This window comes from Strix uralensis, chromosome 6 (assembly GCF_047716275.1).
Source record: "Strix uralensis isolate ZFMK-TIS-50842 chromosome 6, bStrUra1, whole genome shotgun sequence".
Lineage (NCBI taxonomy): Eukaryota > Metazoa > Chordata > Aves > Strigiformes > Strigidae > Strix > Strix uralensis.
In genome coordinates, this window is record NC_133977.1 from 32373841 (window position 1) to 32388487 (window position 14647).

General features: G+C 45.6%; 1 protein-coding gene across 1 annotated transcript in view; it reads right to left on the reverse strand.

Moving 5' to 3' along the window:
• Positions 1-14647, reverse strand: part of CLASP1 (cytoplasmic linker associated protein 1) — a 189121-nt gene that overhangs the window by 136267 nt on the left and 38207 nt on the right. The window lies entirely within an intron of this gene.

The window sequence follows — 14647 nt, forward strand, 5'->3', positions numbered from 1 at the left end:
CTGCCCGCGCATCTGCCAGCTCACTCGGCTCCTCCCGGCTGGGGTACGGCAGCAGGGCCCGAGCAAGAGCATGGGCTTTAGGTCCTCATCACTCAAGAGATGCTTTTAACGAAAGTCACTGGGGTCACAGCCGGCTGATCAGAGCACCATCGCAGCAGCATCCTGCACCGAGGAGTCAGTGTGCTGCCTGCGATTACGGAGGTGTGCCCCGGGGATAAATCTGATCCTAGGAGAGAAAGGGATCCATCTCTTCTTCAAACTGCCTGCAAGCCAGAAGGAGCCAGGGGAACTCATCACTCAAACATTAAAGGAAACACATGCACAGTGCAAACATCACCAGTTACCCTGCAGTTCACCCCCAGGATCAGACGGGGAGGATGAGCTAATCCTCCCAAGACTTTCTGCTGTTGTGCTTATAGAAATGGAGAGCGAATCAGCACAGGGATTACAGTGGCAGCTTGGACAGCTACTGAAGAAACAACCACTGAGGATGATCAGGTGTTATTCCCCTCCATGCTGGATTCATTTATCAACCCTGATGGGCCACCTGCCTCAAACTGCTGAAGGTCAGAGGCAGGAACCTGCAACCGTGTATGGATTGGGAGACCCAACGGATCCATTAGAGACACAGCTAACAGAAAATCCGGGGTGTGCCTGGCACATGAATGAAGAATGAATTGAATTCCAGCCCTTGCTGCATTGGACTGCCTGCACTGAAGAGCCCCCACCCCAGTTTACTCCTGAAGCAGTTACCCAAGCACTGCCTGAATGAACACACACGGGTGAGCAGGAGGAACCGCAGGAGCTCTGCAGGGGACTGTCAGCAGGGCCGGAGCAGCGGTGGGCCCTGCCAGCAGCCACCCCCTTGCTGTGATCTCGCAGTGCTCCCTGGGGAAGCCAGCCAGCAGGCACCGCTCCACACCAAGGCACAGGAAGGGCAGCTCTCCACCCAAAATTCCAGGTAACACTGCAGTGCTGATAACTACAGAGCTATTCCAGGCCTTTACATCAGCACAAGTCTTGCTTCATGCTCCAAGCAAGGTAGGACACAACTCACCTGGTATCTCTAGCACAGAGGTCCCCAGCCCTCAACTGAGGGAATACCAGGTCAGCAGCTGCTGCTTTTAGCCCCCTACTTTATACAGGCCCCAAAAGGAGTGATCTTGGGTCTCCCAAACCCACTGCAGAAATACACAGCGGCACAGCTCTAGGTCTGCAGTGCTGCCGCTTTGCTTATTTGACTCCTGAGGGTCCCCAAGACAGTCAATAAAGCAATTTGTGCCATCCACTATTCAGCTCAGCTGGCATCTGCTGCTGCTTTGTCATGTCTCAGGGTACTTTCTGTAGGCACTAGGGTCTGTCAGCAGCCCTTCTCCTGCCTCCCTCCAACTGCCAGGTCTCAAGGCACCATCATTCCCAGTAAAGAAGGCTCTTCTTAGTTCCCAGGTTGCAACACAGCCTTTCCCAATGCAGAAAATGTTGTGGGGTGTTTTGGGGGTTTTTTGGGAGTTTTTTTTAAGAGGTCACCAAAAATTTACTTCAAAGAACTCAAAGCATCTGTCCTGGGTGGCACTGGAAGGCCTGCAGGCAGCTCTACATATCAGAGAGCAGACAGCTCACCAACATCTGCTCTAACAGTAAGTGCTCACCAAGCATGGCAGACAAATAAATGCATCCAACACAGCTTAAAACAAGACACACGTAAATGCACTCCCATAAAGGGCAAGAAAGCAAGCTGCATCATCCAGCACCAGCTGATCCAGCACCAAGTGACCAGAGTGAATCACAGCCTCAGGCTACCCTGCACTAACACAGCAGCTCTGGACTGCAGAGGGGAAGAGATGAGCCCTCCCCTCCACTCTCTGCACCACGCCACGTGCCGCAGAGGTGTGGTGGCTGCTAAACCAACCTTTATCCCATGTCACTTGCAGGGAATCAGCGATGGGCTGAGCAGCACATCCCCACGGGCTGGTTTCACTCTGCTGGCTTCCTGCTGGACCTTCCACATCTGCCAGCTCAGGACCCAAATGGGAATGGGGGAGACACAGTTCCTACCCCAGCTGTGTCACCAGCTTGCTTCAAGCTCAGTTTCCTCACCTCCAACACTGTGGTGACACGGCTTGGCTGTTTCACTTTGGAGTCTGTCTGTGAGGTTTCTCTTGAAGGAGGGAAGGGAAGACAAACTTCCAAATTTCAACATGCAAAAAAAAATTTTTAAGAGAATTCAACCAGGTTTTTTGAACACTTGCTTAGATTATCTTGTGGATTCATAAGCAAAGACATGGAGAAGCACTTGCATAATTTAAGTAAACTTAATATATTTTGTCAAAAAGGAGAACACTTCAGATTACACATTGAGAAGCCTGAGACAAGCGCCAATGCCACACATTTCTGTCTGCCTGATGACTGGTGTTAATCAGTCAGATGGGGAGCAGCTCTAATGCCACAAGACATGAAACATCCGCCGCAACTGAACTAGGCACCCAAGACCAAGCAAGAGCTAAAGCTAGCAGACGTTTGCAAATTTAGTTTTGAAGTCAGGTACGTACTTTGGGTCTGCTCAGAAATAAAACCCCTGGCAGACAGAAAAACATGAAGATAGTTTAAGAAATGCTGACTGCTGTATTCCACCTGCACACGAGTATGACCACATCCACCCTGGAGGAGCCCATCTCCTTCTGACATCCCAGCAGTTAACATCTCGTGTTGCAAGGCAGGATCGCATCTGCACTGGCACTGTGAGTGCATCACCCCAGCCCAACGATCCTAGTACAGACACAGGCCTTAGAAGCTGTTCTGTACAACACAGTTTGCAAAACCAACACCAGCAAACAAGGCAGCAACAGTAGAGCAACTAGTTTTACTGGCATGACTACAAGCTGTGGTCAAAGAGCTGAACAGGGGGACAACTTGGAATAGTTATTCTGGGGTTCTTTCTCTGGATCCACAAGATACCATCCATTCTGTCACAGAAACCACCCTCAAAATCCACAATATTTTGGACTCTGGGCCGTTGATTTGCCATTCAACACAGCAGCGCCTCAAGAGAATGGCTGCTTGGTTTGGATACGCAAGTTTTTCCATTGGAACGTGGACCATGATCTCTTGGAGTAGCTTCCTGGAGGAAAAATGCCCCTTTTATTTCTGATCATCTACAGACAGATTTCTAAATCTCACAGATTTAGAAAATTTAACTAAGTAACATGGGAATTTATATTTCCAAACGGAGCAACCTTATAGTGACTTTTCTTGTTTTAAGATACTGAAGAGAGGCAAAACATCTGTTTTGGATTTAGAAGAACAAAAACAGGAGCTACAGAAACCTTTCAGAGGTTTTTTCTGCCCTCCTATCCAGCTGATCAGAGCTTCTCTGCCCAGAACACAGAATTACACTATGCAATACTGGATCAGAGACAGTACCTACAGCAGAGGATAGTTGCAGTGGGTCAGGAACATCCCTGGCACTCTGTCCTTACCTGGCAGGGAGGCTGAATCCAGTGCAATGGAGCACTGAGGGGCTCCTTACAGCACTGCATGCAACTGTTCAGCAAATCAGACTAGCAGCACACTTAACAGACCTGACAGGATTTAAACCACACAACAGCTTTCATCTCTGTATCCCTTTCCCCAGTCTCTCCTACCTCATGCTTGAAGACCGTTTCTCTTCTCCTGGCAGTACATCCAGGGCTGCCTTGCTCTTCCTTCCCCACTGTGAATCCATCCCCCACGGTACGCTGGCCCATGAAGATGGCCCATGACAACAGCCCTCTAAAGGCAGCGAAGCCCAGGCTGCTTATGCTGTTTCTGCCGTGTCACTATCTCCAAAGAAAATCCAGGAGGTACTGACTGCCCTGCGCATCTCCACTAAGACAGGTTCCCACATCTCCACTACTTGTGGTCTTCCCTCAGTCCCAGGCTCTGTGCGACATCACCCTGAAAGCTCATCTTCCCTGCACCTCCATGCCAACACCACCCTGGGCTCTCATGACTGCAGCTGACCCTTGCAGGTCAACTGTCTCCTCTCCTCACTATGATGACAGCCAATACAATCGCACAGTCCACACACTACAGTCCCAACTGTCTGCGCCTCTGGCGAGCGCCTCACTTGTACAACACAAGGAACAACACAAGTTCCCACAGGTCGTCTGGGACTGGAGAGCAGGGAGAACTGCAACCAGCCCATTTCCTTAATCCTCCCACTGCTTTAACGTAACACAGAGCTCAGAGCACATCACAGCACTTTTAAACTACTGCTTGTAAAAAAAACTATCAAGCAGCAGCATCTGTGAATTAAAGACCACTGCTCACACCAAAGTTCAGGGGACTAGCTTATCTGATGCCAACTCACCCAAGCTCCAGCGATGCAGCACTGTGCAACAGTGATCAAGGACTGTAAAGCCCATGTGGCAAGGTTTAGACTAGATATTAGGAAGCATTTCTTTACAGAATGGGTTGTTAGGCATTGGAACGGGCTGCCCAGGGAGGTGGTGGAGTCCCCACCCCTGGAGTTAAGAGTAGGGTTGACTTAGCGCTGAGGGATATGGTGTAGTTGGGAACTGTCAATGTTAGGTTAATGGTTGGACTGGATGATCGTCAAGGTCTTTTCCAACCTAGATGATTCTGTGACTACCTACCAGGGCTCACTGCTGGACTGACAGAAACAGCGGAACCAAAACACCCAATGAAACCACCAACATCTGTAAAATGAGCAAAAACCTGGTTACTGAAAGTTCTCCTCCATTTACAGACCTGGGAACAGATGAGCAACTCAGTAAATAATGCATAGCTCTAGAGGGAAATAAATCCCAGAAGGACTAAAGGTCATTTAAATGTTACGAGGTATTAAGAAAAAGTTGTCAGAAATGATCACTGTAGGGATGTATTTTTATAACTACTGTTAGGATGCAAGGGCACCTTTCTTACGCAAAAGCAAAAAACCCCCAAGAACTGTTTTCTGGATCCAGTAAAATAGCCAACGAAAAACCCAGTTGTCTCCTGATGTAAGAGCTAGAGACTTGGCAGAACACATGAGAAATTCAAAGCAATCCAAGGAAATGCACCACAGAACAAGAAGTTATCACTATACAAATTCCACAAAGAAAAATGGAAGGGGATGCTTAAAAGAATATGATCATTCTGAAATGTGGACATCTACTTCCAGGAGAGATGACAAATATGTCCTAGGCGAAAGAGCTGGAGCGAGTCAGCCCCCAGCCACGCTGCTCCCTGCCCTGCCTCTGCTCAGGGGAACTGAAGGGCTGAGTTCCAAAGGATAACAAGTTCACCCTCTTTTGCAAAGATTCTGCATTGGTCCTTGAGTGGTTGCACGTAACCATGATGAGAAGGAGCAGCATGTAACCACTGGGCTCCGTCCAGAGGACACAGAGGGAATCATAAGTTGCAGAATCACCGTTGTGGAGCACCGGTGGCTTTTCTAGCCTGAGCAAGGTCAAAGCTGCAGACAGCACAGCAGGTAAATCACTACTGACACAAACTACAGTCTGTGCTCAGTCTCCAGGGAAGCAGCACTCATGGTAACACACCAGGTAGCACAAAGTTTGCAGTTGAAGGCAGAGTCCCAATTTAAATCACACCTTCCTGTCTCAATTACCCCAAACACTGCTGAAAACCAGCAGCAGCAAACATTGTTTCAGCAACATAGTCCTGTTTTTGCAGCACCTTACAGGTATGAATATCTGCATGGCAGTACTCAAGTGTCAGACAGACTTAGTGTCTTCACATAAACCAACATCAAAGCAAAACACCTGCACTACCAACCGCTGTTGCCTTTGGTTCCTCACCACAAAGCAGTTAAATATCTTAGTCACAAACACTGCCACTATTCTGAACATTTCCATTGCCCTCAGCTGAGCACTTACACTTCCAGCCAGGTCCTCAGCCAGTAAGGAAAAATGGATGTAGCTCTGTGAGCAGCGGTGAGATCATGCCTGTGTGCGTCAGCTGGGGATCAGACCCACCACATCCTTGAATGAGCTTCTAGCTTTGGTGACAAGTTGCATCTCAGGAGCTCAAGGCAAAATGAAGCATAATACGAGTGCTACAATCTCTCTTACAGAAAAGCAACAAGAATATCTCAGGGAAAGGATAAAAGCCATTGCAGTGCCCTGATTGTTTTTCATGGCTAAACTGAAAGCCTTTATTATGGCAACTAGTAAATTGTTAGTGTAGCAATGTGCCTTATTAAAAGACCAGGTTGGTTTACCTAATAAAAGTGTTTTCCCCTTCACTGGAGGCAAAAGCCTGCTACAGTGCACAGAGAAAGCAAGAACTCACTGGTAACCCACCTTTAGGCAGAATCATATTAGCTGGAGCACCCCAAAGCTCCTAGCACAGAAGCAACTGGCTCCGACTCCATCTCTAACACCTACAGGAATAGAAAGTGCTCAGCCCATTTTAAAACTGAAACAGAAGTGCTTCTGAGGGTTTAGACACCATCTGGAAGAAACAAGGCAAACACACAACCTAGCAGATAATCACCAACAGTCTTCTCTGCTCCCTTAGGGCTCAAGAACAGTAACAAGAATTGTGAGGATGCTCAGATATCCAGCTACCCGCCTTGACCACCAGTTCCCACGCTTCTGAACATCTGCACTTCCAGATTACACCATTCAATATAAGCTTTTATGAGGAACAGCAATCCTGCGAAGCAGTGATGACAGGCTACACAGACAGTCTCATAAGGAGAGCACCAAATAGGTGCAAACACAGCCAAGACCCACCAGCTGCTGGTAACATGAGAAAAAGCTGGGGTCTCTCAAGGAGGCTGAGCAGCCCCTGTGGTGAGGAGTCGACAGAAGCTGACTTGAGTAGGGCAGAGCGTAGTTACCAGATGCTGACATCTCTTGCTAGGTCACAGCTCATGAAACTTTTTTCTTGTCTTGTTTGGGAAAAGAACACATAAGTAAGAGTCCAATACCATTTTCAGCAGCCACAGCTTTTGCAAAACTCTGGAAACACTTGAAGACCTGAAGCTTCCACAGCAGGTCCCAGCCCTGCACAGTGAGGCTGCTGGTTCAGTGTCTACCATGCTCTCCTACACGCTTGAGAAAAGTCTCCAGACATAATCCACAACAGCCTAATAGTACAACAAAAAACTCCACCTAGAAAAGGAGAAGAAAGGCTCAAGATGCTTTTGTTAACTGCAGGAAGACAGACAATAGCCTAAGTGAGTGAAGAGATGGATGCTAGCTCAAGAAAGGGGCCACAGGTGGCAGGAGGGAAGGCTTCCTCCACAGAGGAATTCCTGCAAAGCTGCTGCTTTAGCCCACTGAAATCTTTTCACCCAGAAGAGATTGTAAGAGCTGATGCTCTGACCAACTAGCCACATGGAAAGCCTTTACCATCTTAAGACAAGGGCAATGGCTTCTACATCCTGCTTAAATTGCAGCTTCAGTAATTACAAAATCCCTACCTGGAATTCCCCCTCAGTTTCTGCCTGAAAAGTCCTTTCTTCACTCTCCATTGCTAAGCACTGCTGGAAAGCACTGCTAGTACTGTAGTGCTCTAGGAGCCAAGTAAACAAGCAACTGATTTTATAGCTCCCAAAGAGCCTGAAAGGTTTGACTATTTATGAAGAACAGCACTAAGTACTATGCTGGAGAGTGCAGTTGGAAGAAAAGATGAAAGTCAGACTACACCCAACCACAGAAAGGGAAAGAAAGAGGCTCCGTGCGCTCTTCTCACCTTCAACCATTAGACAATATAAATTTGCAGCCAAAGAAAATCACCTCTCACTGCAGACAAACACAACCCATAATGTGAGGCTAGGACAGAGCTGGCTGTCCCAGCAGCAAACAAGGAGCTCAAAACAAGAAAATCCAAGCAAAGCTTTCCATAAAAAAACAACACACAAAAAAAAACCCCAACCAAAAAAACCATGCTCTTGCAGCATGTCCTGCAGATCTTCAGGCAAGTTTTACATATTACAGACCCAACAAGCGCTGTTCATAATTCAAGGACAGCTCTTCCAGTGCCCAGCATCACAAGAGAGGATTTCAAAACGTTGTGTGACAAAACAAATGCAGGGTTTCAAGAGATTTCAGAACCAAGTGGGACCCTGACACATGAAGGAAAGAACCAAATGTGCTAAGAAGCACAAAGAAACCAGCCTTTGGGACTAGGCAGCATCATGTTCAAGTATAGAGGACCTCTCAACACATGCTGCCCTTCTCTGCTGGACCTTCTGCTCCCATTCCCTTTGGGCTGGTGAAGCTGCAGTGACCCATGTGGCATTGGCAAGCACTACCCTCAAGGGACATCTTCAGCAGTATGTCACAAGGTCTTCCTTCACAGAGAGCCTTAGAGAGGTGACAGCACATTTCAAACACCTTTCTGGCCCATTCAGGAAAGCCCAGAGGATGACCCTTAGAGGCATGGGTTAAAATACTTCTCAGTCTCTCCTACACCAGTGAGGGGTGCACCTGAGCTAGATCTAACCCAGCACCTACAGCAGCCACAAGATCTAGCACAGCCCATACAGCAAATGTGATGCTTCCCACAGCTTACTGTTCAGACTGTCAAGACAGGAAAGTGAAGACTGAAAGCTACTGGTTTAAGCTGTTCATTATATCAGTTTCTTCTTTTATCATTCTCTTAGTCACCCCAAGGCACAGTTAAATGTTGTTTTTCAATGCATGTCAAACAACTTAAAGGGAAAGCTTCCAGAGGTTTACTGTCAGTGCTATACCAGTGACTTCAGCCAAAACCAGGACCCCAGAAAACCCAGTGCCACAAGAACACAGAATGGGACAGTCCCAGTCCCGACCTGCTGAGTGTGCCTACGCAGGTAGAACCAGACCCCACATCAGCAGATACACACCAGCGCCCAACTGCAAAAGTTGGGCCGCTGTCACTGTGCACTCCCTGCTTGAGCCACTGCATCACCCTACAGGGGAAAGGGGCCAGGGACATTCGACTGCAAAGTGACACAACTGGCCCAGGCCTAGCACCCCACAGACCTCTTCACACAGCTTGTGGCTCAGCAGCTCCAACCAGCCTGTAACCCATGCAAGCCTCTCGCAACTATCACTCTCTTACACGCAGCTTTTAGCACAGTTCTTGATCAATTTGGGCATCATTTTTAATATCTTTTAAGTTCTGGCAAGTAGATGTATTTCAAGAATTTGGTCTATCTGGTCTAGGAAACAATCAATGAAGAAAAAGATTCTGTCCCTGCCCATTTAAAAGCTAATGCTGACTTTGAGGGCAATGCTTTCCACTCGCTCCAGAACTAAATCCCACATGCCACTTAAAACACAGGAAATGCACATTTTTCTCCTTCCTAAAGATGCTCCTCTCCTCAACTCCTTCTGACCTGTGCATCTGTCCCTTTGTCTTTTTGGCTGTCATCACTGAGATCTGAAGCAACAGCTGAGGCATTGCTCTACTGAGCTCTCACAAGAGAATAAAACATGTTTTCCTCCTTCAGACCAAAACCAGACAACTTTTTAGTTGTTCTAACAGATACTCAATTATATGACAGCAGAGTGCGGCACAATGCATCTAAATTAGGGCACGCCCTTGGGTCACATTGGTGCATGGTATGTGGTCAAAAACCCAAAAAGGTTTTGCAATCTCGGGCAAGCTACCTATCCACATATATCTAGGGCCTGAGACACCCACACGCAGGCAAGGCTAGATTTCTTGCCTTGGCACTTAAATGCTGCAGATGTCTGCAGAATTACTCCAGAGCAGAAGATGACGTGCTCCAACTGCGCTACAGTTCTGCTGTGTACTTGTGGCTTTTCTAACAAGCTGTCTGGAAAACCTGATTCCATACATATAAGACTCCACGCCATCCTACTCGCCTGATATTCCAGGTCTGAAATAGGTGACAGTCATCACCATGGGACAGTTTTTCAACAAAATCAGCCTGGAAACAGTTATACTGGCTATTGTAGTCCTGTTGGAAACCCACTGCTATAAAACACTCACGCAATTGGCACCCGTGGACACTCAGCCACAGACAGACCCAGGTGAGCAGCCCGGCAATAGCCGGTTCAAGATCCAACTTGAGACAAAAAGGTGAGCTGACAGCAGTAAGACTCGGCTCAATCAGTACCCATGCCATGACTGTTCCTGTGGCTGAAGCACTCCCGTCTCCAGAGCTGCTAAACTGGTAAGACACTTCAGAGAAGAAAGGAAAAAAAAAAAGCAAGAGAAAAAGGAAAAAACCCACAAAAACCCAATACAAACACCTCAAGGGAAGAGAAAGAAATTCATCCTGCATTGCTTGAAGGAGCCAGCATTTTCTTAATGGGAAAGAACAAGCCATCTGAGCAGCTGATAGTACAAGTGGAAAACCAAATGGAAAATTATAGGGACAAACCACATACATTTTGGCTTCTATATCCAGCTCTAGAAACACATTTAAACAAGTCAGGCAATTAGTTCCTATCAATGCTCTAGCACTGCAGCTACACAAACAAGCATCCCTCATGTTAGAGGCTTCCACAAATTCTTGTGGATTATTACAAGAAAGGAATTAATTAAATGTTCAACTAAATCATTAGCTCTTGGATTAATTATCTTAAATGGAACTCTTAAGAAACTGAAATACATCAGAGGAACAGAAGCTAGAAATGTAATACAAGCCGCCACTCAGTTCAGCGCAGGGTACCCTGGGAGAGCACAGCCAGATGAAGCAGGTACCTCCTGGGCAGGCTTTACTCTCCTTCTGCAATGTTTGTACTACATTGTCCTCTCCTTCACACCTCCATCATTATTTTCAACACAACAAAGGATGAGCTGAATCCAGTGTTTAAATAACCATTTTGACTGTGATTTTAGAAGATCAGATGCCTTGTTTTGTAATTCTGTTATTTTCTCAAAGAGGTTTGTTCTCACTTGGACACTTGTTAACAAGAACAGCTTCATAACTTTCTGCCGAACAGGATATACTATGTATTTATGCAAGCAGATAATAGCACATAACAATAGTAATAAAAATGCAAAAAACTTAAGAATCTGGATACAGCTTAGTAAAAAAAGCTTCCCTCCCCCACCCCCATGCTTCAGGGGGAGGGAGGGGTTTTTTTTTCCTGAACATTGCAGAAACTTGAAGCAACACTGAAAAGTAACTTTGAAGAAGAATAAATGCAACCTGTTCAATTTGAGTTATATTTCACCTCGGAGGAGAAAGGGAACAACAATTTCCCAAGTTGTTCCTTCTAGTTAAAAATCAACAGGTTTTGTTAAAGGAACATTGAAGTATTTGTAATTTGCCAAGGAAGACACTCAAGAGACTCAGCTGTCCCCTGTCATCACAGGCAGGTTCAAAGGTGGATTTATTTATTTATTTTTGTCTCCTAGAGATTGTAAGGGAAGTGGTGGCTTGGTGGAAGTGTCGGCTTAAACTGAAATATGCAGCACCCAGAGGCACCAACACCTCTAAAAATGTACCCTTCACATCTTCGAAACCTCTTCATTCTACACCATCTAATCTCTTTTTATTCATACAAGCCTTCCTGCTCCTGTAACTTCAAAAATGGTTTCTTGACTTTGAGGCACCTATTTCCAAACTGAAGTGTCCCATTAGTATTAGTTTTTGTCTTCTGTAAAGCAACACCTTTTACACAGCAGGGGAAGCATGGTCACTCTGAGAACTCCCAGAACCAAGGCCTGGTATCTCATGAATTCTGAAACAAGACAGACACAATGCTGGACCAGACAGTGTGCTGTTGTTAGTTAACCTGACACAAAAAGAATGCCAGATTGTTTCCTCCCATCCCATCCAGCCCTACTGCTCATTCTATACAAAGTTAAATGACACAATAGTTCCTTAACCTTTAGGAGAAGAATAGGGCTCACCAATAAAATCGGACCAGAAGGGGTCTCCAAAGGCCAACTAGTTCAACACCATCCCCACCTCGCTGCTCCAAATTAGATCAGGTTAGTCACATTTCTACAGAGCATTTTGTTTTACTTGATTCTTAACATATAGGCCTTCAGCTGTCATTGACTTCAAATGTTCATTAAAACTTGAAACAGTTCTATATATTCTAGTGTGAATTCATGACTTGATTTAATGAGCTTCTGTGTCACCACCACCAGTAAGACCTTGCTGGCAGACTGTGAAACAGCAAAACTAATTTTATTTTTTTTAATCCTTCTCTAGGTACAGTAGTATAAGCCAGGCAACAATCTGTAGCCCTCAAAGACTCCAGCTACATGATCTGATCCATTACAATCTTGGGCTTCAACAGGGTTTCATGCCAGTATAAAGGATCTACAACATGGATCAGGCAGCAAGATCAGCACACACACGTCAAGTGCCATACCAAGAATCGGTACATTCTTTTCAGCAAAGAAATGACATTGGGCTTTTGGTTTATTTATCTAGGAGTTTTTGTTTAACTTGACATCATCTGATAAAAGTAAAAAAGTTCAAAGTCACACACAGTGATAGGCTCCAATTACTACTCCTCTCTCTCTCATTCTGTGTCAACGGCAGGAAGGAGGAGGGATTGCTGCCAGCAAGTGTCTTGCGATCTATGGCACAAAGACTATTTCAGAAGAACTGGAGATTGAGTTTCACAGATCGTAATTATGTCAGACTAGAAATCATTTAGAGAAAGGGGAGTTAAGATATTGCAATGCCCAAGGATAACACTAAGAAACGTAACGTGCTTTCCTGGTAACACTGCTCATGGTGCAGGTGAGAGATCAAGTGTCTGCTTTTTCTTCAGTGCAGACATTGTAAGAAAAGTCAAGCAAATCAGTTGCTAAATCTTCTACAAAATGAATGCCACCAACTGATTAGGAAGGGGATCCAGCTACAGTTACATCTCTTCTTGCCCTTTGTCTCTTTCATCCTATAGGTTAACACTTTCCTGCACCCTAGCAAGATGGGACATACAAACTAGTGTTTTTCAAGACTTTTCATATCCTCATGTGGAACTACAGAGCATTATTCCTATCATAAACTTGTCATGCTGATGTCTAGCAGTACTGCCTGTATGTTGGAAAGAAGTATTACTTGGCTACTTCATATACATCTGCCTGCAGAGTTGGGCCTCTGCCAGCATGCAGTCCAGTTACAAATGAAGTTCAGCCTAAGATCTATACATGCAGAAAAAAAAAAATTCACAAGAGCTACTCGTACGCTCACATCACCATTTAAAGAGATTTCTCCTTCCTCCTTCAAACGACTTGAAATTTTTTGAGCACACACATATACATTCTGTGCCTTGTCTTCAAATTCATACATCAAAGACACTGCCACAAACACAAAGCAATGTGGAAGCAACGCACAGATTCTTCATTAACTCTTTCTTTAAAGAAAAGAATTGCAAGGGATGTGCAGGTCCTGCACTGCTTTTTGCTATATCTTGACTTTTTAAATTAGCCAAAAGGAAGGAATTCAGATTTGCTGCTATGGGCCAGATTCTGACCCATCAGACTAGCATAAATCCAGAATCTGAAGCCAATGTCTGCACTCACATTCTCCCCAGAAACACAACAGGGCAATCAGCAGTCACTGCACATTTCTCACCTTTTGATGATTTAATTCAGACCTTAAAGGTCACCTACATTTTATTAGGTAGGGGAAAAACAGTTCCAGAAACAGATTTTTAGCTACTAAACCACTTTACTAGGTAGATTGTATGCTCTTTAAAGAGTTGCCCAATTATGTGCTGATCTTACATACACTTTGATGGTTTAAGAGACTCATTAAATAATCCAAGATAGTGGAAACTTTATTTTGCAAGGCAGATTAATTCAGTTGCATTTTTTTTCCATAGAACTCTTCCTGATGACTAGATAATTAGGACTAGAACTCAGACTAGACACACCATCAACTCCCTTTTATCACTTGTCCCCAGCAAGAAACACAGGGTCCCAGGCAAAATACCCATGGAAAGCAATCTCGCTCCCTGCTCCTCAAAGCTGAGTGTGAAACCCCTTCTCGGGAGCGTTTGAAAAGGGCTATAACACTACTCAGCACCAGTACTGATTTTATTGTTCCTTTCGCCCACGTAAAGCGACATGCAGGCAAATAGCACCCTTCTGGCCTACACTGTCTCTGCAATGATATGAAGAAATTTTGCTTCTGACCTTACAGAGAGGAAATGGTGCACTCCCAGCTGACTCTGGGCACCACAAAACAGACTTGCAGCAGAGCCAGAATTAGGCTCCCAGGTCTGTATCCCAAGCCTTTGGTCAGGTCTTCATCCCCCACACAGGAGATGTGGGTCTGAACCATCTCTACCCACAGCTCCTGCAACTGGAGCCAACAGCAGTGGGCAAACTGCACTAAGCCTGGGAGGGGTCAAACAGCAATATCAGAAGAGATCTTAATTCAGCCCTCTGGCATTGGTAACCCATGACCTAGCCCACATAAAACTGATTGATAGAAACTGTTACAACATGAGTTCATTTTTGCTACTAATGTCCTGCCTAAACAGCCTTGAGTGATTTGCCACCATGCCCACCTAGTAAAAGCCAAAAGGTCAGTTCAAGTGGATCCAAAACTTGCACTTCCCATTGGGGTCCTACCACAACAGTGCCTATCACACCTTCAGTTTTCTGGGTTTTAGTTAAGTAAGGAAAGGCAGGTTTATGTAATAAAGGTCCCAGAGAAGAGCCTGGTGGTAATTAACTGACAGACCATGGCTGGAGGATTTTG